This window comes from Talpa europaea (assembly GCF_964194135.1).
Source record: "Talpa europaea genome assembly, chromosome: 1".
NCBI classification, from domain to species: Eukaryota; Metazoa; Chordata; class Mammalia; order Eulipotyphla; family Talpidae; genus Talpa; species Talpa europaea.
This window is the reverse complement of record NC_140073.1, coordinates 118002164-118025541: the sequence shown is the minus strand read 5'-3', so window position 1 is coordinate 118025541 and position 23378 is coordinate 118002164. Positions and strand designations below refer to the sequence as shown.

The 23378-nt window shown below is 34.1% G+C and overlaps 1 protein-coding gene across 1 annotated transcript in view; it reads left to right on the top strand.

The window, feature by feature from the left end:
• PDE1A (phosphodiesterase 1A) overlaps window positions 1-23378 on the top strand; it is a gene marked incomplete at both ends in the record, with an annotated part of 270162 nt that overhangs the window by 52859 nt on the left and 193925 nt on the right. The window lies entirely within an intron of this gene.

Genomic DNA, 23378 nt, shown 5'->3' with positions numbered 1-23378 from the left:
ATATTTCGGATGACTTTCCAAAGATCACACACTTTGGTACAGAAGGAGTTGAGATTCTAATAAAAATTGATAATTTCAGAGATTTCCTCCTCTTTATACCAGAGAAGATGTCAGTTAATAATGATTAATAATGAAATAACAATCATTTGTTATTTCAGTTAATAATGAAATAACAATCATTTGAAATTATCAATTCAAATGTGTGATATAGGTCAATTATTACCCAAACAACAAAATTGGTAAATATGTTAATTATTTTCCTCCTTACATTTCCCTCTACAAGGTGAAATGTCATTATTATGCTTTGCTTCACAGTCAATGACCATCTTTTGTCAGTTCTTAAATCTGATATGTCATTAAGCAAATTATTAGTCTTAGTTAACATTATTGTAGTAACCACACCTGACCCAAACAGGAGACAGTACTTTTTAACAAATGTTTAGCAATAACAATTTTTCTCCATGGTTTTCATTGTGGTAAACAGCATGCCTTTTTGTAGTCAATAGCTAAGACAAATTTATCTTTTTCGTACGTCAACTGAACCTTGCATTACTTCACTAGTACGTTCACTGGTACGCAGTTGTAACAGAATTGAGTAGTCCACATCTCTTCCATGCAGGAGGTTGATAAATGCACATCCTTTTCACTTTATCAGTAATTCAGAATACCATTAAATGTTCTTAAGAAACTATTGCTGAATGGTTTTTAAATGAATTTATTCTTTTTTTTTTTAGCAAATATCTCTATTTTTTTTCTTTTTTATTAATAAATTTTATTTTTATATTCCCCATACAATTGCAACCCCCTTATTTTGGCCCCAATCCCTCCCCTCCCCACCCTCCACCCCCCCATAGAGTGCCTCTGGTTCATAGTTTTTTGTTGATTTTGATTTTCACTTTGTTATAGTTATTCATTTTCCTGGTCCCTTATTTAAGTTTTCTAGATTCCTGCTATGAGTGAGACCATCTGGTATTTTCTTTTTCTTTCTGGCTTATTTCGCTGAGCCAAAAATAATATTTTCCCTTCCAGCGCCATCCATGTTGCTGCAAATTGCATGTGTTTATCATTTTTGAATGCTAAGTAATATTCCATGGTGTATATGTACCACATCTTCTTGATCCAGTCATCTATTTTTGGGCATTTGGGTTGTTTCCAAAGCTTAGCTATTGTACACAGTGCTGCTATAAACATAGGGGTGCAGGTGCTCTTTGGAATTGATGTTTCTGTGTCCTTTGGGTAAATACCTAGGAGTGGAATTGCTGGATCATATGGAAGCTCTATGTTTAGTAGGTCCAGAAATCACACAGCTCTCCATAGTGATTGGCAAGGATGTGGAGAAAAAGGAACTCTCCTGCACTGTTGGTGGGAGTGCAAACTGGTCTAAATGAATTTATTCTGACCATGAAATTTAGAATATTAATATAAGAATAAAAGCTGAGATCATGTAAACATGATGCTATGACTACCATTTAAATAGAAATGAATTAAAAAACATACCCATACTTTTATCTTGCTTATTAGCATTTTAAGTAGGATCACTCTCATACTTTTATTTTGCACATTAGCATTTAAAATAGTGATGGATATTGAATATTCATGACCCAGCATGTTGTCATTTTTATCGTAACTAATTGTCTAATAAGGTTTGATGAAATTTGTTTTGATGCTAAAAGTCCTTGACAATATTGAACATTTTAAAATATCAAGTCATGATTGAGGGTTAAAGAAAATATTCTTAGGAGGCATGTGCAGTTGTATGCCAACACACTAATCATTAAAACAGCCCAAGTATTTTTGAGCTGCAATAATGGAAAAAACAACAATATTACGCTGACGCAAGACAGGAAATGTTTAAATTGTCATTGCCATAGACAGAAACTGATCTAAGTAATGGTATTCCAAGCTATACAATATTTCCCTTTAATATTGCCTAAATGGTTTGAATATATTCTTGTGTCATTATGGATTTTCTTCTTTTGTATGGTTTTCATGTTGAAACTAATTTGATTTTTATTGACATAAAATATTTTCCTTTAAACTCCCGGATCATCTCCCTAGAACAATATTTATAGGTTTCAACTCTCCTGAAGGGAATCATCAGCATTCATGAACCTTAGAAAAAATAATTCTGTTTAGAAGCAAAACAGTGTCATTTGATTCTATGTCAGATGGGAGAAGGAATGTTTATTTTGAGGAGAGAGCTCAAGGCATAAACTATTTACTCTAAGTGATTTGTTTTACTGTTGTTTTTATATGAATAAAAAATGACTTTAGGCCATCCTATCTTTGCTGTTGCTATCTTAATATAATATTTATATTTTAGAAGGAAGATCCTTTCCTCATTGTCTTTTTTGCAGATAATTTATTTCTATTTCTTCAGTAATGGTCTTGAGAAGTTAAACTCTATTGCTTTTATGTATGCATTGACCTTAAGTGCTGAGAAAAATGCAACCAATCAGTGTCTGACAGAAACTTATTTAATTGGACTGACTGCTCAACCATCACATTATAGATTTTCAAATACAATTATAGTATGGCCCAACATAGTCTAGCATTCCATTTTCCACAGCCAATATAAACAATTTTTTGACCCAGATCCAAAGTATGCCAAGTTTAACTTGCATATCTCAGGACCGTTTTAGCATACTAAACCCCAAAGGGTTAGCTATTTTTTCCATTCCTTTTTTCCTCATCCTATTAAGAAATGTTAATAATAGCAATTATTAAGTACTGAAGACATTCTCTAAGAGATAAAGCAGGTATGTATATGTGTGCATGTCTTTATGGATAGGTAGGTAGGTAGATGGACAGACAAATTTCCCTTAGTAGAGAATGGCATGTAGAAGTCAAGGTCTTGGTGCTAGGTATAACCATGTCTCCTTAATTGTCATTACTTGTAGGCTTTCTCAGTCAACAGAACCAAGGAAATGATGGATACACTTCTTCCCAAACTCAAAATTTGAGTTTTGCAAAATTACAATATAGTTATACATTTAATTATTGTCAATCTAGTAAACTAGTCCATCAACTCAAAATAAGATAAGTTATAGTTAATGGTTGACCAAAATAAGTAAAAGAATTAATGTAAACATGTAGATACCTTGAAAATAAAAAAAGTAAGGATGCTCACAGCCAGAGAGGGGATATTTATTTCAGACTTGATTCCAGGGGAGGGCTTCTGGAAGTAAGAGGTACCCACACTGAAGGTTGAATGTTAAGCAGGAATCGGCTGGGGGAAGATTAAAGATATATTCTCTTAAAAAATTAACAATGGCCAACAGGCATATGAAAAAATGTTCAACATCACTTGTCATCAGGGAAATGCAAATCAAAACTACCATGAGATACCATCTTACACCAGTGAGAATGGCACATATTAAAAAAACTAGCAACAACAAATGTTGGCGAGGGTGTGGAGAAAAAGGAACTCTTCTGCACTGTTGGTGGGAGTGCAAACTGGTCCAACCACTGTGGAAAGCTGTGTGGAGATTTCTGGACCTACTAAACATAGAGCTTCCATATGATCCAGCAATTCCACTCCTAGGTATTTACCCAAAGGACACAGAAACATCAATTCCAAAGAACACCTGCACCCCTATGTTTATAGCAGCATTGTTTACAATAGCTAAGCTTTGGAAACAACCCAAATGCCCAAAAATAGATGACTGGATCAAGAAGATGTGGTACATATATACCATGGAATATTACTCAGCATTCAAAAAAGATAAACACATGCAATTTGCAGCAACATGGATGGCGCTGGAAGGGATCATGCTCAGCGAAATAAGCCAAAAAGAAAAAGAAAAATACCGGATGGTCTCACTCATAGCAGGAATCTAGAAAACTTAAATAAGGGACCAGGAAAATGAATAACTATAAGATAGTGAAAATCAAAATCAACAAAAAACTATGAACCAGAGACACTTTTAGGGGGGCGGGAGGGGAGGGATTGGGGTCAGAATGGGGGGGCTGCAATTGTATGGGGAATATAACAATAAAATTTATTTAAAAAAAAAAATTAACAATTTCTGAAGAACATAGTAATCTAGATGAACTGAGAGTGGTCTAGTTATGACTGAAGCCTGAAATGTTTGTCTATGTTGTGGGTGAATGGATTGTTGAGATATATACCTAGAATATGTAATATATACTGTATATGAAATTGAAATATATAATTTTATATAATATTACATTAAAGAGCTTAGCCATCTTGAGGGCATCTCAAATTGAAAGATTTTAAACAAGCAAAAATTCTACCTTTAAAGTTTTATGTAGTCCAGTATTATTATGTCCATTGTCATAGATTATGGGTCTACAAATAACTATTATTCAAGACAGAAGATTTTATATATCCCAGAAAGTTAGAGAAACAATGGTCTATGACTTAAGAGTTGGAAGATCATTTATACTTAAATTGCTGGAGGAAATCTTTGTGATGGGAACATATTTTGATTAAGCCTAAAACTCAGTGTTGTAGTACATATTTTATTTATTAGTGATTATCTTTAAATAACTATGAACATAGATCATACATAGATGTTATTTTCCTAAAGTTTTATTTTCTGAAAAAAAGCATGAAATTTATGTATTTTAAATTTATTATAAGACACACAATATATTAAATTATTTAATATAATTAAAAATTAATTAAACTTTGACTTTTAAATGTTTAATATAATTTATAAAATAGTTATAACAGATTTTAAGAACTATTTCATTTTATTGTTTTAAGTTCAAAAATTGTAGGAATAATGCAAGAAACTCCAGGAAATATTTGTTTATATTTTGTTCCATTTATCATTTTCCCTGTCTCACTCCTAAATGCATATGTGTATTTGTGTATATAATTAAAGTGCATAAATTTGATTTTATTATATGGTTATAATTAAACATTCATTATTTGTAAAATTAAACATGTATTATTTGCACATCTACAGTTTAATTATTAAAATCAGGAGTTTGACATCAATTAAATATTATCTAATCTTCAGTTTATATTTAAATTTTGTCCTTGTTCTAATATCCTTTATAGATAATGTTATTCCTAGTCTAGGGGCAAGCCTGAGATTACATATTGAATTTAGATGTCATGTCTCCTTTTGAACTGAAACAGTTCTTCAACATTTCCTTATGTTTTTTCAACTTGCCATCTTAAGAGTACAGATACAAATTTTTGAAGTGTATTGTGCAATATTGTTAATTAAGCCACAATGTTATACAACCTTCATCCTGTATAACTGAAACTATATAGCCATTCCTCCATTTCCACCTTATCTTATCCTCTGGCCATCACCATTATATTTTGTTTTAACTATTTCAGATACTTCATGTAAGTGAAATTGTGCAATATTTGTTCTTCTGTTCACTGCTTTATTTTACTCACATAATGTCCTTTAGGGCATTTTGTTTTATCTGTTTTGTTTGATCTATTTTGTTTTATCCGTGCACATATAAGTTATTTTTCATATCTTGGCATGAAGAATAATGCTGTAGTAAACATGGAAGTGCAGATATCACTTTGAGATCCTGATTTCAATTCCCTTGGATATATATACTTAAAAGTGGGATTGCTGGATCATATCATCATTCTATTTTTAATGTTTTCAGCAACCATCATACAGTTTTCTATAGCGGCTATATCAGTATATGTTCCTACCAATAGTGCACGTTTTCCATTTTCCTCCCATACTTACCAATACTTGGTATTTATTTATTTATTTTTTGGTAAGAGTCATCCTTACTGGTGTGAGGTAATATTTCACTGTGGTTTTGATTTAAATTTCCCTTTTGATTAGAGATGTTTAATGCCTTTTCATATTACCTGTTGGCTATTTGTATAATGTCTTTGGAGAAATGTGTAGTCATCTCTTTGCCCATTTCTCCTTAACATTTATAAACATATATTTGAAATAGAATAAATAGCTGTCAATAGACACTTTTACTTAAAAGATGATGTATATCTTAAAGTTGGCATCACATTGCAATGTGTAAAAGAAAAATAATAAATAGACTAGCTGTGATAAATGTCAATATATAACATATACTAAAATAAATTCCGGATGTTAAATTTGAAAAGTGCTCAATAAAAAATAAACAAATTTTAAAACATATATGAAATATAATCAATATTTGCCAAATGCTGGCTAAAAAGCTAAAATAATATTTAGGAAACTACTTGTTTCTGAGTCAAAGGAAGAATTGCCTATGTGTAAAATCAATTGGGTAAATCACAAAAGAGTCAATATCAAAGATTTTGCCCATTTTTAAAAAATGGTCTGTCTGTTTTTTGCTATTGATTTATAGGAGTTCCTTATGTATTTTGCAGATTAATCCCTTATCAAGTAGATAGTTTGAAAATATTTTCCCCAATTTACCTTTTCAGTCTGTTGATTTTTTTTGCTCTGCAAAAATATTTTATTTTGATGTAGTCACACCCGCTTATTTTTCGTTTTGTTGTCTGTAATTTTGGTGTCATATCCAAGAAATAACTGTCAAGATGAATATCAAAGAGTTGTATCCCTACATTTTCCTCTGGGAGGAAATTTTTGAGTTAATTTGAGTTAATTTTTATGTATAGTATAAGATCTCAATTTCATTCTTTTGCATGTCAATATTTGTTTTTCCCAATACTATTTGTTACTTTTCCTGTTGTGCATTCTTTGTACTTTTGTCAAAGATCAGTTGGCTGTATATGCCTGGGTTTATTTTTAGAATTTATTCTGTTCCATTGATCTATATTTATATCTCTGTGACACTACCACACTATTTTAATTACTGTGCCTTTGTAAGATATTTTGAAATCAGGATTTGTGATGATGCCTCCAGCTTTGTTCTTTTTTTCTCAAGAAGGCTTTGATTCAATATCTTCTGTTTATCAACATAAACTTTAGGATTATTTTTTCTATTTCTGGGAAAAATACCATTGGGGTTTTAATACTATAAAACATGCATAAAAGACATGAAATGAGACAAATAAATGGAAAGACATTCCATGTTTAAAGGCTGAAAAGCTTAATATTGTTAAACTATCCATAAACCAAAATCATTTAGATTCAATGCAATACTTATCAATAACCTATTTTTCTTCACCAAACTTTCATCCATTGGTTTTTTTTTTTTTAAAGATTTATTTATTTTTATACAAGAGCTGGGGTACAGGCCAGAGGCATGGGAGGGTGAGAGGATTCACCAGAGGCAGAGCAGGGATCAGAACAGGCAGACGGACCGAAATACATTGCTGAGGGGAACAGCTGGTGAGATAGGAGAGGTCTGCCATGTCATGTGGGAGTCTCCCTGGAGAGGTCTGCCACTTCATGTGGGAGTCTCCCTGGCTGGCTGGGAATCCAACCCGCGCTGCAGAGGCTGCGGACAGCTTCACAGAGCAGCACTCAACCCACTGCACCATCGGGAAGGCCCCATCCATTGGTTTTAATATTCATTTATTTTCTAACTTCATCATTTCATTTATATATATATATATATATATGTATGTATATATAGTTGGCATTTTACTGTAAGGAAGTGCTTTCTTACCAATTTATTTGGTAACTCACATCTTTAATGTTTCATGGATTCTTATTTTTTTCAATGGGCAAAACTATATTAGCATCATTTTTTTAAATTTGATGCTTAAATTGCTCCATATTTGATCAGTGAAGCTTTAAGTTTGTTCCTATGTTCTTCATTGGTTTCTGTGTCCCATCATTCTTTGAATGTTTCTTTTAACACAAGATTATAGGCTTATCTTATACTTTCACTCCCTAGTTTTAGATGCTGCCTGATTTATAAGGCATCTCCATTTTTAAAAAAGATTTATTTATTCATGCATACAAGAACTAGGGTATAGGCCAGAGGTTCAGGGGGCGGTGAGAGGATTCACCAGAGACAGAGTAGGGAACAGAACAGGCAGACTGACTGAAATACACTGCTGAGGGGAGCAGCGGGTAAGACAGTAGTGGTCTGCCGTGCCATGTAGGTAGCTCCGCAGCCCCCCAGGATTGAACCCGCACTGAAGAGGCTGCGGACAGCTTCACAGCACCCAAGGCATCTCCATTTTTAAGCAGTGAGTGGAATACTAATTCCTACTTCTGTCTCATTGCCGCTCACCTTTTTAAATGGATATGTCGTGGTTAAAAGATACTGTATACATAGCCTATAACTTATGCCAGTATTTCCAAATTCTATGCAGTCACAGAATGTATGACTACAGTTCCCTCTTTCCAGGTGTGTAATTAATTTCTCTAATCATTAGAATTCTGGCTACTCCTATCCTTAATAATCTTTTGCTTAGGTCAGTAGGATAAAGTGATTATGTTGATGAATACATTTTTTTCAAAAGAATAGACATATATTACTGTCAAAGAAAAATATGGGAAGGGAAAAAACTGATGGGATATTATCCATTGTTTATGCAAACTATAAGCTGCATTAATTAAAAGCTACATTAATTAATGTAGTGTTGATCAGAAAAAGCAATGAAACAGAGAACAGTTCAACAAACAAAAGCAACATTTTAAACTAAGGAAAAAACAAAGGTTATATTTAAGAAACAGCATTGGGATAATACTTGTTCAGTGTATTGTACTTGGGATAATAGCATTGGGTGATTTGGTTAATCTGGGAAAATCAAATTATATCATATTGAGAGTACCTTATATTTTTCATTCTTTTTCCCAGAGAGCAGTGTTTTTATTTGAAATATGTCTTATTTTCCAGTAGTGCAGAAAATATGTCAAGTATTTATTATTTCTTTTGAATGAATAAATACACAAATATGCATTTATTAGAATTGAAGTGGAATATATAATGCCTGTGACTAGTTCAGAAGAATACATATCTGATTATGTGGTATGATTTAAAAGCCACCTATAACTAAATAACATCAATCAACTTATCATGATTGCTTACTTTTAGATTTCTTGATAATCATGGCCTGGAATCCAATAGCAGGTATTTATCATATGCTCACACATTCATAAATTTGATTTCTTTGTCATGACATCTGGCTCACCATGTCATTTTGAAGTAATGAAACACAGAGCAGCTACATTTTTAAAGAAGTCAGGATCAGAACAAATTACATAGAACATTAGCTCTAGGTGGTTGCTGTAGTCTGGGACTTGAACATCAAAATGGGAGCACAGGGATCCTCTGAAAAAATGATGGAGAGACATGAGACAGACTGTGGCTACTAAATATACCCAGGACTAGCAGAGTGTCACTCTCATGTATAAAATAAATATAAAAGATTATTTTTCCATTCCCCAATAAAGGCTATCAAGTTATCTAGGTGAGTGCCAAACTGAAGAGGACATATTAGGGCAACCTTGTCCTGATCTTTCTGCATTTAGATCTCTGCTGAATTCTTACACATGTTGCCCCAGAAGAAAACATTCCTCAGAAATTTTAAAACAAGACATTAAAGTGAAAAAAAAAATCTAAAACACTTCCTTGAAGCAAAATATTGTCATATAAACAGATGGTCATATTTCTTTGTTCTGTGACTCCAACTATTTGTATAGTTAGTCCATAACTTCCTTTAATGTTTATTTCCATAAACAAAATTAACAAGTTTAGTATATACCTAATCAGAAAAATTCCCCAAACTCCAGTGTTTTCTTGTTTTAAAACTGCACTGAACATGTGTTTCATTTAAGGTCCCCAGTGGCTTCCATATTGCCAACTTTAATGGAAAGGTTTCTGTTCTTTTATTTTTTTTATTGCTCTTCACCTTTCATACTAGTGACAGCTTTTTCCAATGTGTCATTCCTTTCACTGTTGCTGAAGGTTAATCATTTCCACCTCGATTTTTCATCCCTGTGCATCTACACTGGGTACTCTTCCCTTACCATTCCTTCAATTGCCAGAGTTTCTTTCATGGGCTTTTACTCTTCTGCATGATCTCTGTGAGCAATGCCATCCACATTTGTGATTTTATATGTATGTTGAAATACCTCCCCCCATCATCTATCCCTATAACTGACTTAGTTACTATATACCTTTAATTTATATATCCAATTTTCCATGAAACATCTTGTCTTGGGCCTTCTTTAATATTGCAGACAGACTGTGCTCCACCAGTGAACTTTCAATCATACATTTTTCTTTTTTATTACCAACCTAGGCCTTCCTATACTAGTTCTCATTCATTTTACACTACTACTCATTAAACCCAATGCTGTATATCTGCTGATATCTTCAGTAGGCTCACTGTCTTCCATTAATACCTTTACCTTGTTTCAAATTATTATATATCTCCAAGATTATTCTGACTTAAATGACATCCCTGCAGTCAGACTTATGCTCAAAAATATCATCCTTATTTTTATCGGCAAAACTGAAGGTGCCGTTTCCCTGACTGTGGCTCACCAGAAACTCTCTATTGTCTATTGGATATAGTCTAAGTTCCTCCCATGTGGTTCATGTGATTTAGCATCTGTCTAGTTTTTCAACTTTATCCCCTGCCATTCCTCCTCAACATTTTATCATTTGCACCAAGATACCTGTGATTTCCTACATACTATGGTATTGGTATTTCATGCTTCTGTATTATTTTCTATTTTCCTTTGATTGGATTTCCCAGTAAAATAGTAATAATTTTTACTGGTAAATTTCTAATCACTGGCTAAACCTTGCTAAAACAATAATTTCCTCTGTGAGTCTTCCTTTATTTCTGTTATAAGTTCCTTTGTCCCTTTTATTTATTTTATGAATTTACTTACTGAAGTGTATTGAAATTACTTTTAAGTATAGATTTTTTTCTTTTAAACTTGAGTTCCTTAAGAAGATGGCCTATGCCTTTTTTAAAAAAATATTTTATTTTATATAATTCTTAACATCATTTTTCATCTTTGCACAATGTATGCATTTTCATTTTGGTTATATTCCCCATACAATTGCACCCCCCCCTTATTTTGACTCTAGTTCTTCCTCTCCCCCCCCAACCCCCACAGTGTGTTTCTGGTTTATAGTCACTTGATGATTTTGATTTAGTCGTTTTTTAAAAAACTGTTATATCCTTTGTCACATTGGATAGTGAAATTAACATGTTATTTTTAATGGTAGTATTTAAGGCAAAAATGTACCTAAAATCATAATTTATCTTTCACTACTCATTAGTAATTGCTACAAATGTACTACCTCTTAGTAAGCCCCCAAACAGTTTTCCCTCCATTGCTGGGGCACATTATTGTTGTTTTGATTGTATACCAAGTGAGGAAGTTGATATAAGGAAAACACCTATCTTTTATTATAAGTAGCATTGACTAAGATGACATTTTCATATCATGAGAGGTTCTTGGGGTCAGAGATCAAAGTAAAAGTCTACTTGGTAGTAAGCTGTCTCTGAAAGGAAAAGCCAGAATTCTGCAGTTGTTAGGAGGGTAAATAACATGACCTTGAAGGTCCCTTCAGATTCCAGGAGTCTATGAGTCTATTTATAGCAAATACCTCATTACCTCAAGGTCAAAAAATAGATGCCCAAGAATTCGTATACTAAAACAATGTGTACATTCTAAACAGCAGTGATCTGTATTTGTAGGACAACTGAGGAAAATGAGTATAGAATGTTCATAAATTTGTGAAGATCACAGTCAATTAATAATATTTGTAGCTCATAGGAAAGGAAAATTATTCAAGACACAGGAACAAAAAGGAGAGTGAAGCATAAAACACACACACAAAAAATAGGAGGAATAGAGAAAGGCAACCAAAGTGAAAGATATTAAATAGTCCTAATCATGGAGGGCATGGGCAGAGGAGGAAAGCAGTCCTAGGCTCAAATCCTTGCTTTGCCAATCCTATTCCTGAAATGTTAGCTCTCTCTAAAATAGGATACTAACTCCTACCCCAGACTGGTTTGAGAGAATGGAATGTGACAGTGTTTGCAGAGCACTCAACAGTGCCTGGTATAAAGTATGTGTTCAGAAAATGGCAGCAGTTACCATTATTATCCTTGTAGTAAAATAAAAGGCTAAGTATCTCCCAGGCAACTCTGAGCTGTACAGATCTATGAATAGAGTCTGTCTACTCTTTTTTTTTTTTTTTGCAAAGTTGAAATATCTTTGTGTGTTTTTGAAAGAAGGTAGAGAATTTTAATTAATGAATTATTTTTTTTTTATGAGACAGGTTGCTATGGGCATGATTTCAAAGAGAATTGCAAACAGACACACAGTGTTGGAGAATCATTTTGAATGTTGGGGATAAAACTACAAGTTCAATTATTTGTTTACTCTGCCTTAATTTTTATTTTCTTGGAGTTTCTCGGTGGTGTTTTGACCAGAAGTTTTGTTTTCCACTTTTATTCAATAAAGACTATGTGACAAATACAAAGTAAAATTTAAATTTTAAAACACTTTTATTTCTCTTATTTCTTCTCTTGGTTTACTGATCCATACAAGTTTGAGGTTTATATTGTGAGAATGATACAAATCAAACTCATGTTTCTGAAGTTCAGTCTGAATTTTTAGAGTTCAACCTAATTCAGATGATTGGAGAATTATAAGAAGCAGAGGGGCAGGATAGAAAGGAAAGTGTGGAGGTAGCACAATGGGCTGTGGTAGAGGACTGTGGGTGTCCCAGTGATAGGTGTGGTATTGGAACGTGAAGAGTTGTGATTCTATACCTCTGAATCATATACAGTGTTGTAAAAAATATATATAAATAAAAATTTCATTTTGTCACCCGCACAATAAAGATATGGTCATCCAAGATGTCTTTTCCCCCTCAAGACTACTATTAAAAATAAAAATATGATCATGGAGAGGCATTGTTAATAAGAACAAAGATATTAGAGTGGGAAAGAATTGGATTCAAATCCTATTACTCAAGATGACAGCATGGGATAGAATTGGATTCAAATCCTATTACTCTAACAAACAAGATGTATAGTTTTGGATAATTATATAAATTTTCTCAACTTTAATTTCCTTGAGTGTGACTTGAAGATAAGATAATCTACCTTCTAGGTGTGTTGTATAGAACTAAACGAAAAGGTTAGCAGAAAGTATTTGTCTCTAGCAGTAAGTGACCAATAAACTCTGCTGCTTCCATATTTCCATAGGGTCAGGTGGAGAAAAGAGCAGATGCAGGAAGACTTACATTATCTAGGGCCTTAGATCAGAATGAAGATTCATAATGTTAACAAAAGAGGCAGAACTTCTAAAGTGGACCTGTATTTTAATACGCGGTTAGGAAAAGAACTTTTGTATGAGATGGTTCAGCAAGTAATGTTGTGTTGGGAAAAATGTTCACTGGATTAGTTTAAATGCTGTATAGGAATTTAAGTTTAATTAAATGAATGTACAAGTAAATTATGGTAACTGTAACATGCCATAGAACAAATGTTAAGAATGCTGTTACGATATGAAAAATAAAATAGTAATTCCAGAGATGAGATTGGCAAAGATAGGTCATTTCAGGGGATATGTACTTGGGGAAAATAAGTTCAAACAGAAAAGCTGAAGCTGGAATGAATTTTTTGAGAACTGAATGAATGTGAGGGTACATATATCTGTGGTCTCTATTTTCTCTGCTAATTACTCATTTTTTGTTTTAGAAAGGTAATCAGAGTTAGCAATCTATTTCTATATATTTGAGTTATTTATATAGAACCTACCACACAGACTATTAAAAGCTTAGCAAACTGAGTGGTTGCTTCTATTCAAAGTCAGTGTGAGTCAAGATTATCTCTATCACTGTCTAATTCTGAAAGCTTGGAGAGTCAATAGGTTAGCATTAGGAATTTTCCATTTACTGACATTGATTCAATTCATTTCTTGGTGGTAGTTCTGCACATTTATTCATAGACATTACTGGAAGCTTAAAACAGACTTAAAAAAAAGCTAATTGAATTTAGAATCATGCTGAAACCAAGCTTAAAATATGGAGGGAAGCTGGTAATGATGACTCAGTACTGAAGCTAAGTTAATGATTTAGTGATGAATTTCAGAGCTTCAGAGAAACTGAACGAGTCTCAGCATGCGACTACTTTTGGACAACTTTCCACTGACTGAAGAATTGGCAGTTAAGAATATTTTTGGCATGTTTGAGAGTCATGAAAACATCTGAATCATATGCTTTTAAACAGTGATATCACATCAATTATTTCCCTGTTTACAGCTCCTCCTTTTTTTGTTATGGTGTGAACTTCTGTAACTGCAGAAGCCATACTATACTGCTTCAGCCACAATGTGCCATGCAAATCTCTTGTTCCCTGGTGCTCAGGGCTGATGGAATATTCTGCTTGCCCTTCCTCTTAGCCTGTTTGTGGAATATCTATTCATCCTTCAAGCCTCAGTTCACCCATCTCTTTCTTAGTTCTCTAACTCAAAGGTATTTTATAATGACGTTGCTTTTTGTAATGTTTATTTAACTACCCACTATGCAAAAGTTACTTCCTTTTATAGTAGATTTATATGTTGCTTTATTTATATGTTGCTTGAGTACACATTGAGCGGGGGTGGGGGGTATTTGGCTATGAGAGTCTGTTTTAAATGATTTCCTTTGTTGCTGTTGTTGTTGATGATATTTTCACAGAATGTCACACTCTTTCAAAGGAAGTTATTTGACTGCCAGCTCTAAAGGCTGTCAGAACTTGTGGGAGTGCTAATTGGAGCCAATCAAATTTTAACTGACCTGTTTCTACACTTCAATGACAAAGAGGAATTTCTTCTCTTTTGTGAAGTAGAAAGACTCAATACTGATACCTGACTGAAGAGTTAACCAATTGGGGGAACAGTTATTCTTTATTATTTCTTTTTTGTTATTTTTTAAATTGAAATAACTGCATTATAACACATAACTGTCAGGTGTGTGTTGTTATAAATCAGTGTCTCTGTTTATTACATTAATTCACCATTAAATGTCCAATTCTTTCCTTCACCATAAATTGACTTCTTTTACCCAATTTACTAACTCCTCTTTTGCCTTCCTTTCTGGTAACCACTGATTTGGTCTCATAGCCTAGAAAATTACATTTGTTCAAATTCGTTCATTTGTCTTGTTTTTCTATGTACATTTGCATGAAATCATACAGTATTTGTCTTTCTCTGATTTTACTAAGCATAAGGCACTCTCGAGCCATCCATGTTGTTGCAAATTGCAGGATTTCATCTCTTTTTATAGCTGAGTATTTTTTAAAAGATTTATTTATTTTTATACAAGAATCAGGGTACAGGCCAGATGTGCGGGAGGGTGAGAGGATTCAGCAGAGATAGAGCGGGGAGCAGAACAGGCAGACTGACGAAATACACTGCTGAGGGGAGCTGCGGGCGAGACAGGAGAAGTCTGCCCCACCATGTGGCTGTCTCCGTGGCTGGCGGGGATCGAACTGGCACTGCAGAGCCTGCGGACAGCTTCACAGTGCTGAGCTCAACTGCCTGCATCACCAGGGAGGCCCTTTATAGCTGAGTTTTATTCTGGCTTCTTTATCCAATCATTTGTTGATGGGCACTTAGGTTGTATCTAACTCTTGATTTTTGTACATAATGCTGTATGAACATGATCTTCCTTATTAATTCATTAAGAAAATTATAATTCTGATTTATTATTGATAAATTGTCAATAAACTTTAAGTCTGACATACACATCAAGAAAATCTAGTTTAAAACTATTAACTGGGTAGAGTCTGCTTTTGCCCCTAAGGTAGAAACCATCTTTGGTCATTGAGAACCATTTCCAAAATGATTTTAAATTTTAATATTCTTATTAAATTTATCCTCGCACATATAGAGCTCCCAATTTGAAGATGTGTAATGACAAATATTTTAAGGAAAAACACATGTGCAAGTATTAGAGTATGTTTTGAATGCAAAAATCAGCAAGAGTCTATTTTTAGGTTCTTACAGTCATATATGTGAAAAGAAATATATTTTTGGTATAACTTGACTAGCTTTATTTTTAGGGTAATCAGTAATGGTGACATTTTCTTTTTTTTTTTTTTCCCCTGAGATACCATATCCTGCAGAGTAAGTTCATCCATTCATTAAACAGGTAAATTGGAAACAAATAATTACTCCACAGATTATGTATGATATTTACCCTGATGGAAACAAGGGCAGTGCTGCAGGTGTGTGAAATTCAGATGGGGTTGTCGTGGGAGTCCCCTCTATGAGGAGGAGAAACTGCAGCTGCAATCAGAGCAGTGAGCAGAAGAGAACATTTTAGACAGAATAGTATGTGCAGAAGAGGCAGAAAAGAGTAGAGTGCTAGAGGCACAAAATGTTGGCATGAGGCATGATGGCAAAGAATGAATTGAAAGATCTGGGTTTTGAGATGGGGTATATAGGAGGTGAGGTTCTGATTGACAGAATGTTAATGCAGAGTTTCATGTATGCACCATGAGCCGACAGCAATGAATAAGTTATGAAAACTTGATAAAATAATGACAATAATATGTTCTTTTCTTTGTTATTATGAATATGATCCTACCTTCTCTCAGTCAACCAAAGACATCTGTTTGCTTCATGCAAAATGGGATATGGGATTCGTGTTATTACAGATGAAGTTAAAGACAAGTGAGAGGCCTGGCTTTGAATACCTAAATGGAACTTTTGAATACCCTGTAAAACAATACTCTGAAAGTCAGGTTGTGTTCACACCATAAAAGGCTTTCCAAAATTCTGGAAGCTCTAGCTGACATACATGATCCAGGTTTGAAGTTATTATAAACCATGAATGAAGGGCTTTCAGGACATAAAGTAAGAAATTTTCTGCCATATAGATGGGTAAAGTATCTCTCTTCTTTCTAGAAGAGTGACCCAGATTGAAGATGTTTTATGCAAATGATCAAAATATTTTGACTTCTTAGCTGTGAGTTGAAATCCCAGGGTGGGAAGCATGTTTGGTTGAAAGTGAAAGTATAAACTAGAGAATATTTCCAGTGACTTAGTGAGTTAGTTACAACAGAATTATAATGGTAGTGTGATAAATTCAATCCCAAATATTTCTTGGTGCTTATTTGTGGTGAAGATCTCAGCAAGTTGTGCTTGCCTTGTGGGAAATTAAGAAATCTGATAAGATGGGGGTCAATGTATTTACCATGAATTGGCCATATCCCTGGCAAGGGGCAGGAGATCCTACACAGAACAAAAGGGTAACAGCTTGGGCAGGGATCCAGATGAAGGCTATGACTGAGAGTCAGGGAGTCCTGCAGCACCACTGAAGGCTCAGTAAGGGATCAGTTAGCATGGTGTGACCATAGTTCTAAGAATGGCCCAACTGAACAGAGCAGGAACAGATTTCAGTAGATGACTGCAGGAAGCCAGGTGACCAGATAAGAGACATTGTTATAAACAATGGAGAGCACTAAAGGGAACAAGTGCCTGCAAGTTTGGGTTTGAAGCCACCCTTTTCCTGCTATTCTATGGTCAAAGAAGTCCACTTTCCTCTAAATTCATAAGCTTTCGAGAAGAAATATAGTGGGATGGAGGATACATGGATTGATTAGCTGCCAGATATGACTGAGCCTTTAGAAAAATATTAAGTCAGAAGATGAAATAACATCAGTCAGCACTTAGTTCATGTGCTTATTCATTCTATAAATTACCTGTTGAGTGTTTTGTATTCCATGCACAGGAAATAAGACTGACACTAATCCATGTCCTCCTGGAGCTTACATTCTAGAGAGAATTGTTCCAAGTTGAATGTTAAGATATAGAGAAAAAAATGTTTTTAATTAGAAAAGATAAAAATGCTGCAATTTATTTTCACATTCAAATAGTAGTATTTGTTTTATAGTTTTAATCCCAAAACAATAGGGATGAAAAGTACTCTGGTATGCATGATCTTGTAATGGTTAAGAAGAGCTAAAAATGACTAGAAAGTTTATTCTTGCTTGGACACTAAGTTTAAATAATTTGACATTTTATCTTAGTGTCAGTCACAGAACCACAAAAATTTAGAGCTGGAGAGGATCTTAGAGGTCATGCAGTCTAGTATTTTAGTTTGACTGGTAAGGAAACACATGTGCAGGGAGTTGAAGAGAAAATTGCTTAAGTTAAGATTTAAATGTGTGTTCCTTGATTTTAGGCAAGGTTTTTTTTTTTAATAATAGAACAGCTTCCCTTTAGATCTTAGAAGAACTTATTAGTTATTTGGTCTTGATATCAGTGAGCCATTTCTAGGGCTGATGGATTGAGAACAAAAAGACCAATGCAATGATATATATATATATATATATATATATATATATATATATATTCCCACCACAAAATTCCCACCACCAATTCATGAACCATCACCATAGTCCCTTGTGCTCTTCCCTCCCCTGTTTTGATCCCTCTCCCTCCCCCTCCGCTGCAGAATGTCTCTGATTTATAGTTGCCTGCTAATTTATTTATTTATTTATTTTTTCATGTTCCCTTACTTGGTTCCCCTATATTCCTATAAGTGAAACCATCTGATCTTTTTCTTTTTCCTTCTGACTTATTTTATTGAAGCATAATTCCTTCTAGCTCCGTTCATGTTGCTGTGAATGGCATAAATGTATCTTTTTTGATTGCTAAATAGTATTCCATTGTGTACATGTACCACATCTTCTTGATCCAGTCATCTTCTTTGGGAATTTGGGTTGTTTTCATATCTTGCCTATTCTCAATAGTGCTGCAATAAACATAGGGGTGCAGGTATCCTCTTGAATTAATGTTTTTGTGTCCCTTGGGTAGTTCCCTAGGAATGGAATTGTTGGGTCATATGGTAACTCCATTTTCAGTAGTCTGAAGAACCTCCAGACAGCTTTCCAAAGTGTCTGGACCAATTTGCATTCCCACCAGCAGTGTAGGAGAGTTCCTTTTTCTCCACATCCTCGCCAGCATTTGTTGCCAGTTTTTAAAATATGTGCCATTCTCACTGGTGTAAGGTGGTATCTCATTGTCTTCTTGATTTGTATTTCCCTGATTATAAGTGATGTTGGAGATTTTTTCATATACCTGTTGGCCATTTGCACTTCCTCTTTGGAGAAGTATCTATTTAACTCTTCTGCTCATTTTTTGACTGGATTGTTTACTCTGTTTTTGTTGAGTCCTGTGAACTCTTTGTAGATCTTTGTGCAATGATATATATATATATATATATTTTTTAAATTTACTTTTTTTTAAAAGATTTATTTTATTTATACAAGAACTGGGTACGGGCCAGAGGCACGGGAGGGTGAGAGGATTCACCAGAGACAGAATGGGAGCAGAACAGGCAGATGGACCAAAAACACTGCTGAGGGGAGCAGCGGGCGAGACAGGAGAAGTCTGCCACGCCATGTGGGAATCTCCCTGGCAGGCCAGGAATCGAACCAGCACTGCAGAGGCTGCAGACAGCTTCACAGCGCTGCGCTCAACCCACTGCACCACCAGGGAGGCCCTACTTATTTTTTAAATTGAGACAGTATTAGAATCCCCCATCAGTTATTGCCCCCATAGTACTGCACCCAGCACACAATCTCCTGTAGTCCTCCCACCATTTTCCATTGTGCCCCCTTCCCTCTTTGTGCCTACTCCTCCTCTACTGAATGCTTCAGTTCTATAATCAGCTTGATATTTATGTAGGGTAGACAATAAAGAGAAAAAGAGACACTTATTAGAGAGATTATTTGCTTCTTTTTTGTCATAGAATGTCAAGTAAAGTCCAGAAAGAGCTCAAGTGATCTCAGAGGCAGAGCATCTGACAAGGTGACAACCTACTCAGTAGGGGTAGAAGCTTGGGGTCAGGAATGTGACAGGTTCAAATCCCAACCCCACCACCTATCAGCAAGCTTCATAATCCACTGTGACATTTGCAGAAGGGAATTTGTTACAGAAAATGGATAAGATGTTTGTGAATGCCTTACCTTGAAAGAATACAGCTGATAAAAGATATTTCTAAAATAATGCTGCTTCACCCACTTACACACAGTAGTTTTTCCTTAAGTGATAAAGAGGAAGAATTGGGTTAGTCTGTCAGGAATAGTTCCCACTTTGCCATTTATGTCCTCTAGAGTTGACAGTCTATTTTTCATGTAAAAAAAAATGAAAATTACTGAAATGGAGTTAAATGTAGGATATTCTCTAATCATGCTTAGTACAGGGCCATCTCTTATCTTGGCAGAAGGTAAATAGGCCAGAGAGAAAGAAGCAGGCTTTTAAAAACATTTAAAATGAGAGCATAAGTATATGATGATAGAATCTGAAATATCAACTGATCATTTTTTCCTTGTATTTCCTGCCCCCTTCTCTGCTTAATTAAAAATTTACTTAAGTACATAGCTTGTAACATTGTTAAACTGTGTTGGAAAAATAAAAGAACAACACACTTTGTCTCAGACTGATATTCAGCTAGGTTTTTGTGGTAAAACAATAACATGTAAATACTGTAATTTTTCAGTTCCTAGCCATGACATCACATGAACTTTCTACATTATGTGCTTTGACGCATATATTACAAACAGAGGCAGGGAATAGATGATTACAATGAAAAAAAAATAAGGAAAGAAAAGCTTAACTCTTTTTCAAGATGTTTGACACAAAACACCATGATAGGCTAAGTACCCTTTTGGTTGGAAGTGATTCAAGTTGATCCATGCATTTTGTCACATAAAATAAGTTAACTGTGCTGGCTATATTGTGTTTTGGCTGAATGCTTTACCAAATAAGTTGAACAAATATTAACTGAGCAGCAATTATGACAGTCTAAATGTGCTAAGGCGGGAGTGTGTGTGTGTGTGTGTGTGTGTGTGTGTGTGTGTGTGTGAGGGGAGGTGGAGGGGGGTAAGGACTGGGCAAAAGTGTTAGGCAAAGTTAGGCAGAAAGGAGTTTACCATAACAGGAGAAAGAAAAACACCATTTCTGACCCCTGACACTAGAAAAATAGTTACTCATATTAAATTACATTTAGTTTATCTTATAGAGGTGTCAGACTGGCTCTTTATACAATAAATTTTACTATGTTGCATAGTAAAGTTGTGTTAATCTAAGGAATATATTTTTACAGTTTAAGCAGTAATAATGAGATCTTTTTATTATTCATTATTCATCATTTGTTATTGAATGCTACATTAATGTTGAATAAATAACTAAAGTAAACTTTTTGTTCCTATGTAAAAGTTAAATGCTCTTTGAGAAAAAGTTAGTGAAGACATTTAAGAAATAATGTTTTACTTTATGCCAAGTGAATATTTAATTTGCTGATATCTTCTTATTGTTCTTTGGGTTTTAAAATTGGGTTAAATATGGTGCTTTATATAAATATGAATCTAAGTTTTCTCTCTCAATAACTTAAGAGTGAAAAGAATATAAAATAAATGCAAGAATAGATGTTATGTAATTTAGCAATTTTCAGATTTTCATTGATAATTAAGCCCCTAGCCTCATGTTAGATTATATTTGCTTGTCAGTTGAATATTCCATGATTAGTTGTTTATTAGTGTTTGTGTTAGTTCCTTTCCTCAGGTATTTAAAGAAATAATTTCACTTTTTTATTTCATAGAGAAAATGAATGTTTTTAAAGTTGGTGTTTTTATTATTCTCTTTGATTATCCCTTAGGAATATTTTATGATAAATTAATAGAAATATATATGAACTGTGAGCATAGAAATTACATGCCACTCATTTAACCTAAAATCCTTCCAGAGGACTGTGCAACATGATGTTATTTATATGCATTCTTATACAAAGAATGTCAAAGCATAGGGTTGTAATAAAGCTCTATCCAAAGAGCTGTACATCAGTTTGCATAGAGCTGGTTTTCAGATTTAACTGTATTTCCTAGAAGTGAACTTATGATTGGCTATTTATTGATGTGTTAAGGGAACATTGATTTAGATGTCATCTTATAAATATGTCATATCTACCTAAATACATATGTAATAAAAATTATTTTCCTTTTTAATCCTTACCTTCATTTTTATAATTTTACATAATAAATGTGTAGTTTTGGGTACATCAGTCATTTAAAACCTATACTGGTTCCTTTTAAGAAGCAAACTACTCATATTTCGAAATGGCATGATGGTACTATTAAAGCTGCAAAGAAACATAGAATTCAGTTAATATTATAACTTCATTTTACAAATGAGGAAACTGGGACACAGATAAGTCAAGAAATTTTCCCACAAAGGCCCATATGTTTGTAAAACTAGGACTGAAACAAATTTATTTTAAGTTCAATGCTCTCTCATACTGATTCCATTCCCTAGAGTGGATTAGAATTATTCAGTAAAATCAAGAGATTTCTTTGTATTTCTCTTGTCCTTCTTTGTCTTTCCTCTGGGTGAAACATACACAAGTGTTCATGTCCCGGTGGAAGTATATAGAAAGTGGCAAAGGACTACAGATGATAACCTAATAGGTCATATCCTCCTTCATGACATTTGATCTTTATTTTTAAGGATCTTCAACAAAGGCACATACGTTTTGTTTTATTCCCCACTTTCATATTACATTATAAATTTTAAAAACATTTTAAATTTTTTATAAAAACATTTCACATGTAAATATTTAGGACTACTTTGAGATAGTTTATTTTGTTACACATGAAACCTTTGACCTAGAATCTCACATTATTATTGATTTGGTAGAAATTTTGTTATTGATTCAGGTACACGTATATCTCCAATGAAGTCATAGTGAAATACAAGGATTCACCTTATCTATAACTAGAACAAGAGTTACAGTGTGAATATAAGTTTCCAAATAAAATAATTGTAATGTCATTTATTTTCAACTGTTCATGACTACTTTCATATACTTACTTTTCTTTCCTTTTGTAGTTACAAAGTCAAATTTGATCATACAATATACAAACCACAGACCATAGGTTTCCAGGAAGTTTGAGAAGGGTTTTTTTTTTTTTGAACGTGAGTGTTTCCGTGTCATTTTTGCAGTGTCCCCTCAAAGTTGGAAAGATATACTTGGATCCAGACATCTGGGTTCAGTGTTACTGATAGGAACTGAGCAGCTCTTGTTCATCTAAATTATGTAGCTCTGGCCAACTTCACATGGGCTTCTATCAGTTGAAATGGCATCTTCAACTTCAGCCAAGTGTAGGTTATTAGGTTATGAGTGCCAAAAATGATGAGTTGTCTCCACACTTTATCCAGCGTGAATAAAAGCAAGATTGTAAAATAATTATAATCTCTTGAAGTAGAGCCAGCCACACAGCCTGAGTCCATCTTTCTTCATTAACTTGTATACAGTTCTTATTTTAACAGAACATACTTACAGAGGGTACTCACATGGGACTGCTGAACCAGCTGTACAACTTTTATTTTGAAGAAAAAAAGTTGAGCCTCAGAACAGGCTGTTTTAAAGACAGGGAGGGACTTAGCTTTCCGAGCTTGACCAGCATGTGGAAGGACTGCTCTCATGGCTGCAATAACTTAGGGAGCTCCTACCTGGGTGACACTGCAGTAGGA